The sequence below is a fragment of the Lycium barbarum genome, chromosome 11 (assembly GCF_019175385.1).
Source record: "Lycium barbarum isolate Lr01 chromosome 11, ASM1917538v2, whole genome shotgun sequence".
NCBI classification, from domain to species: Eukaryota; Viridiplantae; Streptophyta; class Magnoliopsida; order Solanales; family Solanaceae; genus Lycium; species Lycium barbarum.
The window spans coordinates 112486389-112494418 of NC_083347.1; positions in this window are offsets into that span (position 1 = coordinate 112486389).

Sequence of the window (8030 nt, forward strand, 5' to 3'; positions counted from 1 at the left end):
TTCCCTGAGTTCTGCTGGTGCCATCCTATAAGGTGGGATAGAGATGGGACAAGTCCCTGGGTCTAAGTTAATCCTGAAGTCAATGTCACGATCCGGTGACATTCCAGGCAAGTCCGCGGGGAATACATCCGCAAACTCGCCTACCACTGGGACCGAATCAAGGGATGGAGTATCTGCACTGGTATCACGGATATGTGCTAGATAGGTTAAATAACCATTGTATACTAGCTTATTAGCACGAACAAAGGATATTACTTTCTTAGGGAGGGGACTAAGGTTACCCTTCTACTCGAGTCTAGGCGCCCCGGGCATGGCTAATGTAACAGTCTTAGCATGGAAATCAAGAATAGCATAATGCGGGGACAACCAGCTCATACCCAAAATAACATCGAAGTCTACCATGTCTAATATCATCAAATCCGCCCAAGTACTATACCCCATGAACGAAATCGCACACGAAGGGTAGACGCTATCTACCACCACAGAATTCCCTACAGGAGTAGATACATAAATAGGGGTGTCAAGGGTATCACACATCATATCCAGACCCACAGCAAAATAGGTAGATACATAGGAAACAATGGAGCCCGGATCAAACAAAACAGAAGCCATACAGTCATAAACGAACATAGTACTTGTGATAACTGCATCGGAGGCCTCAGCCTCGGGTCTACCTGGAAAAGCATACAAATGATCGCGCCTTCCTGTCACCTGTAAATCATCGTGATTACCATTACCAGTCTGAGCCCCGCCCCTGCCGGGCTGCTGTCCGCCTCTATCTGCCTGAGGACCGCCTCTGTTAGGCAGGGCACCACCCCTACCCGCGGTGTGGCTGTCTAAGTCTGGGGCAATACCTCTTGATATCGAAGCAAGCACGATCCAGTGTAGGCTGTTGAACAGAAGCCTGATGAGGCAGTGTAGCCCTCAACTAATACCTGCATCGCGGACTGAACCGGACGCCCTGAATATACCTGCGAACTCTGACCCCTCGAGAAGGAGTTACTGAACATCCCACCCTTACGAGCCTTCTTCTCAACCTGCTTTGAATAACTCTCCTGCCTAATCCCCTCAACGATACGGACATGCTCCACTATCTCCTAAAATGAAGCACCAGTGGCTACAAGCTGAAGAGCCGACAACTGAAGTCCAGTATTTAACCCCTTTACAAACCGCCGTATCCTCTCCCCCTCAGTGGGCAGCAACTGAAGAGCATAACAGGAAAATGAGTGAAAACGGGACTCATATACAACAACCGACGAGTCCTCATGACCAATAGTAGCGAACTCATCCTTCCTTCGGTCCCTCAGAGTACGCGGGACGTACTTGTCCAGAAACACAGAGTAAAACTGAAACCCAGTCAACGGAGGAGACCCAGCTAGCCTACACTCCACATAAGCCCTCCACCAAAGCGTGGCATCACCCAAGAACTGTAAGGTCACAAACTCTACCCTGTACTTATCCATGGCCCCCATGTTATGGAGCCTCTCATGATAGTCGATGATGAACTCATATGCGTCCTCCGACTCAGTACCATAGAACACATGAGGCTTCATTTTAGTGAACCTCCAAAACAGATCATGTTCTTCACCAGTCATCACTGGCCCTACAACTGGCCTCGGGAAGGCCTCAAAACCCGGAACCTGATCCAAGCGAGGTGCCACCGCTGCTGCATGCTGAACCCTGGAGCCTGTGCTCTGTCCGGATCTGGGGCTACTACTCCTGCGCCCCTACCTGCTGGGCCCGCTGGTATAGCTACGGCCTGTGCTAGCCCATGCAACCAATGCAACACCTGTGCCATAGCATCTGGTATACCCCGAGCAGCTGCAGCTCCTAGTGGAACTGGTACTGCTGCTGGCTGGGCTGGTGCAGCGGCATCTCCCGCTGCCTCATTAGGAACCACTGGAGGCACAGGGTCAACCACTAGGATGCAGCCCCCAGCTGGGCCGCCCATCTGCTAGCTCCTCTGCCTCCACCTCTACCTTTAGCTGCTGCCGCGCGTGTTCTCGCCATCTACAAGAGAATGAAGGATAGTCAGATACTAATTTAAATCAGCAGATACCAATTGGAATCAAGTAGCACGAAAGAAGAAAGAAAAAGGAGTTTTTCTAATGTCCGGCAGCCTCTCGAAGATAAGTACAGACGTCTCCGTACCGATCTACAAGACTCTGCTAGACATGTCCTTGTACGATCAGATCGACGAACCTAAAACTCTGATACCAACTCTGTCACGACCCAACCCGCCATGACTGGCACCCATCTAAATCCTAGCGGGTGAACCAACATACAAGACACCTATGCATTCAATCCAGTTTTATATTAACCAAGCTAAACAATTATTACTCATTTAACATCAAAAGAACAAAGTAAATCATGCCAAAAATGCTGAAATAAGTGCGGAAGTTCTAACTATTACAATCCCCCAAATTCGAAAGTCATCGTACAGGACTCTAATCTAAAACATGTCTAAGAACTAAAGTCTAACAAATAAGTAATCCATAAAGTTCAGAGTACGAAAAGACATCATAGCAAGAAGATCTTCGGGCAGCCTGGCATGGGAAGAAGCTCACCCAAAAATCTGTCAACAAATATCCTCCACGCTAGATGTAAGGACGAGCAGCGGTCTCTGTATCACAATCTGCACTCAAAAGAATGCAGTAAGGTAGTATCAGTACAAACACTATGTACCGGTAGATATCATAGGCCGACAAAGATTAGTATCATGCATATTTCGTAAATCAATAGAATAAAACAAGCCAGTCAACAGACATGCATATCAATAAATCATAGCAAGTCAACCAAGGACAATCACAATCAAATCACCAAGAATGTCAAGCGATCACAATCACGTAAGCCATAACGGAAATAAATTAACCACAATAACCTCACTCGCTGTACATACATGCTAGCTGATGTCTTAGCTCAGTAGTCATGACCTGAGGACCCATGTTGTCCATGTACCACTCGTTCCGGATTCACTCCTCGGACCCGAGCACAAACCTCCGCTCAGAAACGAACCTCGGACGCGGGACATATCAATATACCTCTCTTTTTTGGAACTATCCTCAGACCACGAGCCCATAATCTAGATCACATGAGGGCCTCTCCATACCTCTTACAGAACAGTGTTTTTTACCTTTCCAATATCAATATTCAACTTATCATTTCGTGTCACAATACCCTTGAGAAGATTATATTAGCTTCTCATCACAGCACATCCACTGCAGATTCAATCACACAGGAATAATGACACGAAACCTACACAATCACCCAATCAGATTCGCAGAGGAGTTTTGCCACACAATATCATGTATGAAAACTAGACATGCTTTCTCCTAAGGAAATCACAAAACATAAAATCAACTAACCAAAGTCTAACTCAAGTAGACCGTAACCTACCTCAAAGTAGAGTTGGAATACGCAGGTTTCTATGCTACAGCCTTTCCTTTCCACAAAGCCTCAATACGTTCACAGTTTAAAAATAGAAGGCTCAATGAGTCACATTGCTCAATTCACAAGTGCCCTACCCCATTCCAAGGGGTGGATGATTTTCTAAGTGATAAATAATCTATCAAGGCTCCTAGTATTCATTTACCATTAATTATACAATATTCTATCAAATATCTCCATTACAAACAGTTTTCTATGGCAAAGACACCATTTTTATAGAACCCTAGGTCTCCAATCACTTAGTTTATGATTCTAAATGTTCAATTTATGACAAATAGCAACTAATCAATCCATTTAAATGATAAATAAGCAATAATAACCCTAACCCATCATGTTTAGAAGGTTTATTGACATTCTAGGGTTTCTACTTCACTTCCACCATTAAAAACCCATGAAGATGACTGCAATAATGAAGGGGAAGGGGATGATAAAATGAAAAGCAATGAAACTTACCTGTCAAGGTTATCTTGCCCTAGCTTGAAAATTCTCTCTAGGTGCTTGTTGGGAAGTGTGTTGGGGTTTAGTGAAAAGAGAAAATAAAATTGAGTATATAAAATTCAGGTTACTGTTTTACATCGACCGCTACAACGGTCATCACGCCGCTGCAGAGGTACAGCTATAGCGGTCAAGTGATCGCTATAGCGGCCCATCACAAAATCGCTGTGATCGCTATGGCGGTCCATCTACCGCCATAGAGGTACATTTCCCGCTATAGTGGCCACCAAGGAAAATAGATGGCCGCTGGCAGTGGTCCGAGTACCGCCACAGCGGTACTGCTGCAACGGTACTCCTACCGTCACAGCGGCTCGTTTTGGATAGTGAGCTTGATTTTGTCCAGTTTTTCCCCATATCACCCCACATTTCATCCAAGGTCTCAAAAACACAACACAAAACATGCACACATACAAAAAGACGCCCTACGAAGCTACTCGCGGTCTCGGAATTCCCAACGGAGTCCTAACTTCCCATAATGACCGGAAGGGTCGTTACAATATCAATTTATCAATTATGACTTAGCTTCTTTTACAAGAAATTTCACCCGACAGACTATTGCTTAACTTTTGTTCTAATTCTTTAAAACTCTATGAATTTAGATTAGAACTTCTCTTCATCCTTTCTTCTCTTTTCCATCTTTTTCATATGCACTGTAGAATATTAATTATGGTTGATTTGAGACTTGACGAATGCTAATTTTTTTTATAACTGTAATGTCCATGTGAGTTTGCCGGCATTTCGATTAATTTCACGGGATATGTGATACCTTTCAAGCAAGCTTGCACATATTTCGAATAATCACGAGGTATGTGCTACCTTTCAAGTAAGCTTGCACATTAATTTTACTGAGGTATGTGCTACCTTTCAAGCAAGCTTGCGAACATTTCTACTAATTTCACGAGGTATGTGCCCCCTTCCACCAGCATAGGTATTGGATAACTTTGTCCACCAAGGCTTGACAGATAGGAAAACATCACATAAAATTTTTGTCGCCACTGAGAATTGAACCTGAAACCTCATCGTTCTCAATCCAGTTCATTGACCACTGGGCCACAACCTTAGCTGCCGAAACTTGAAATATGATTGTTGAGCTTGATTGTTAGAGAAATACAAAGCGAGTCTATTGAGTTTGAAGGTTTCATTTGAATCTAACCATTTAAATTATTGGGGTTGGTATTAGAAGATTGGATATCAAACTTAGAGTTGTTTTGAATCATTTGGAATAGTTTTAAAGCAAAAATGTGTGGTGAAATTTTTGTGTAAGTCATGACGATCCGTCAGAATTTGCGAATAATTTGTACAAAAGTTGTAACACATTTTGTACTGAATTTCTGACGATCCATCAGGATTCGTGGCAAAGTAAGTCTTTGCCCATCCATTATATCCTCTTGCGATTCGCCAGGACAGTGAACAATTAGTCTAAAGTTATAACACAATTTATACTAAAGACCTGACGATAGCAAGACAAAGCTCTATCCATCCATCAGAACTTTTGATTGTACGTCAACACTTGAGTCTAAGTTGGACCAACAAACTTCAAATTCTGATCAGCCTATTTTTGCAAAACTTCTTAAATTAAACAGTATCACGGAAATAGCCTATTTGTGCAAATTACCCCTATCAGATCCCTAGGTTCATTGGTCTCATGAGTACAAGAGCAATGTATAGTACAGTCTTGAGGATCGATACAATGACGTCCGTACCTATCTATCATACCCTGAACCATGGCCTGGGCGTAACACGGCACTCGGTGCCTTGCTGCATGTGACCGAGCGAACCACATGGCTTGCTGAATCAACATGGGGGCATAAGCTAATGCAGAATATAATATAAACATGCATGAATTGAGATAAACATGGGAATCAATAGTCATAAGTCTAAAAATAATAATATATCACGAATGCGAAATAGTCTGAAAACATAGTAAGTAATGAGCCAATACCGGCTATACAACTCTGAATATCTGACATGACATAACTGACTAGTCTATGAAACCTCTGACATGAGTCTGACTGCTAAACTGTTTACCAGGACAACGCCCCTGGCGTATAACTAACATAAAAGTAAAGTAAAGATGACACCCCAAATGGAATGGGGCTTACCAATAGCTGATATAAGCACAATCCTAACGAGCTGATTCATCGTTATGTAAATCTGCATCGTGAAATACAGGCCCCCAGGCAAATAAATGGGGACGTCAGTACATTCGAATTGTATTGGTATGTAAAATAACTGAATGAAATATACATGGCACATGAAATAATAGAACTGAAACTGAAACTGTATCTGTAAGTTGAACATGAACCTGAGTATCATCTGACATGAATATGTATATATAACATGAGTAAAACAATTTAAGTGGGAAAGCCTTAGTATAACCGAGATGTAACCACCATGTAAGTACGTGGCGTCTGATCTCTACCCGACCAGCTAAGCTATCCTGTACCTTGTCGGGGTACAAGACATGAACATGAATGGATCCAATAACCTGCAATGGGTAAACATGAAGGTATCGTCCTAACTGGGCGGAGCGATCCTTATCCTACGCTGGCTTACGTAGTTTCAGGCTTTCTGAGTCCTCTCGGTAATCTGTCCAACTCCCAAAAACGTGAACATGGATATATTTGGCTTAGTAGCCCATGAAGTATATAAACATGATTCGTGATTGTATTATAACATGAAGATAAATATATAGTATGACTTGTAGGAAAACATGGAAACATGTAGAAGTTCATGAAAATAAACATAAAAATTCATATCTTGCATTTCAGAACCCATGGAATGCAAAGTATGAGTTTTCATGGATTACAGACAGATTCTCAATAACCAAAATCGAATATTAAGAACACAATAACGAATTATTGATACAACATGGTATATCATGGTATATGTACTTAGGGTTATCATGAACATGGCTGGAAACCCAGGTTTTGGTGAAATTCTGTATAATCATGGAAGAACGTTACGTGGGGAAGAATAGTGATGTTCCCACACGTAGATAGAAACTCTACATACTTGTAATCACTTTAATCTAACGAACTAAACTGCTTCTCTGACAAAGAACACCAAAACCTTAACTTTGAATCGCTTGTGAAGGATTTACCATGGAAATCCTATGTTTTCGTTGAAGAATCATGTTACTAATAGTGAATTAATGTTAGAATTACTTAGGAATTGTTGAGCCAGCTTACCTTGACGTAGAAGGATGAGCAGAGGAGGAAAACAGCTTAGCGCTTTAAAGTTAAAATGTCTGATAAATGAAATTTTGAAATAAAGTGTTGAATTTATAGCACGGGGCATTTTGGACCCCGGAATCGCCGAGCGCGCTCCAAAGCGAGGGGTGACCTCGCTGTGGGCCGCGCTCAGCGAGCTCTCCTGACATTTTGGACTTAGTCAATTTTCTTAAATTTTTTCCACTTTTGGACCCCTGCCTCACTTCTAGGGCGAGCCCTTGCCTCACTTTAGGGCGAGCTCAGCGAGCTCCCCAGTCCATTTCACACTTCGTCAAAATTTCACGTTTTCTACTTTGCCAACAATGTTCAGTAAAATGGGCATAACTTTTTGTACAGAGCTCCGTTTGGGCTCCACAATATAACTTTGGAAAGGTATTTCAAAGAGCTACAACTTTCATGTTTTAGGTTTTCTTAAATTCCAAATAGATTTTCACGAAATCAGGCTATAATACAGACCTTTCAACTTAGTCGATTCCATCGAATCTTATGCACTCACTATCCGTTTTGATTCCGAAACAACTATTTCCACCCAAACTCATCCCGATGGGACTTCATATGGCTAAAATTTCACGTTAACACTCATTTAACACATGCACACTTAATCTGAATTTACAAAGTGTTACACTATCTTTGAGAGGCTATAAGACATTTAAGAAATTTCTATTCTTTCATTCTAACATCTGTTCTCAACTTTATTGAATTCTAAATCTCTTGTTTCACTCTTTCTCACAGATGGTGTGGACTTGATCAACCGCAGTCGGAGAGCAGGAGCCAGCACCAATACCCGTTGTCAGGGTTGCTATACGGGACATGGATAGAGGGCGAGGCAGGGGTAGAGCTCGAATGGTAGCACCG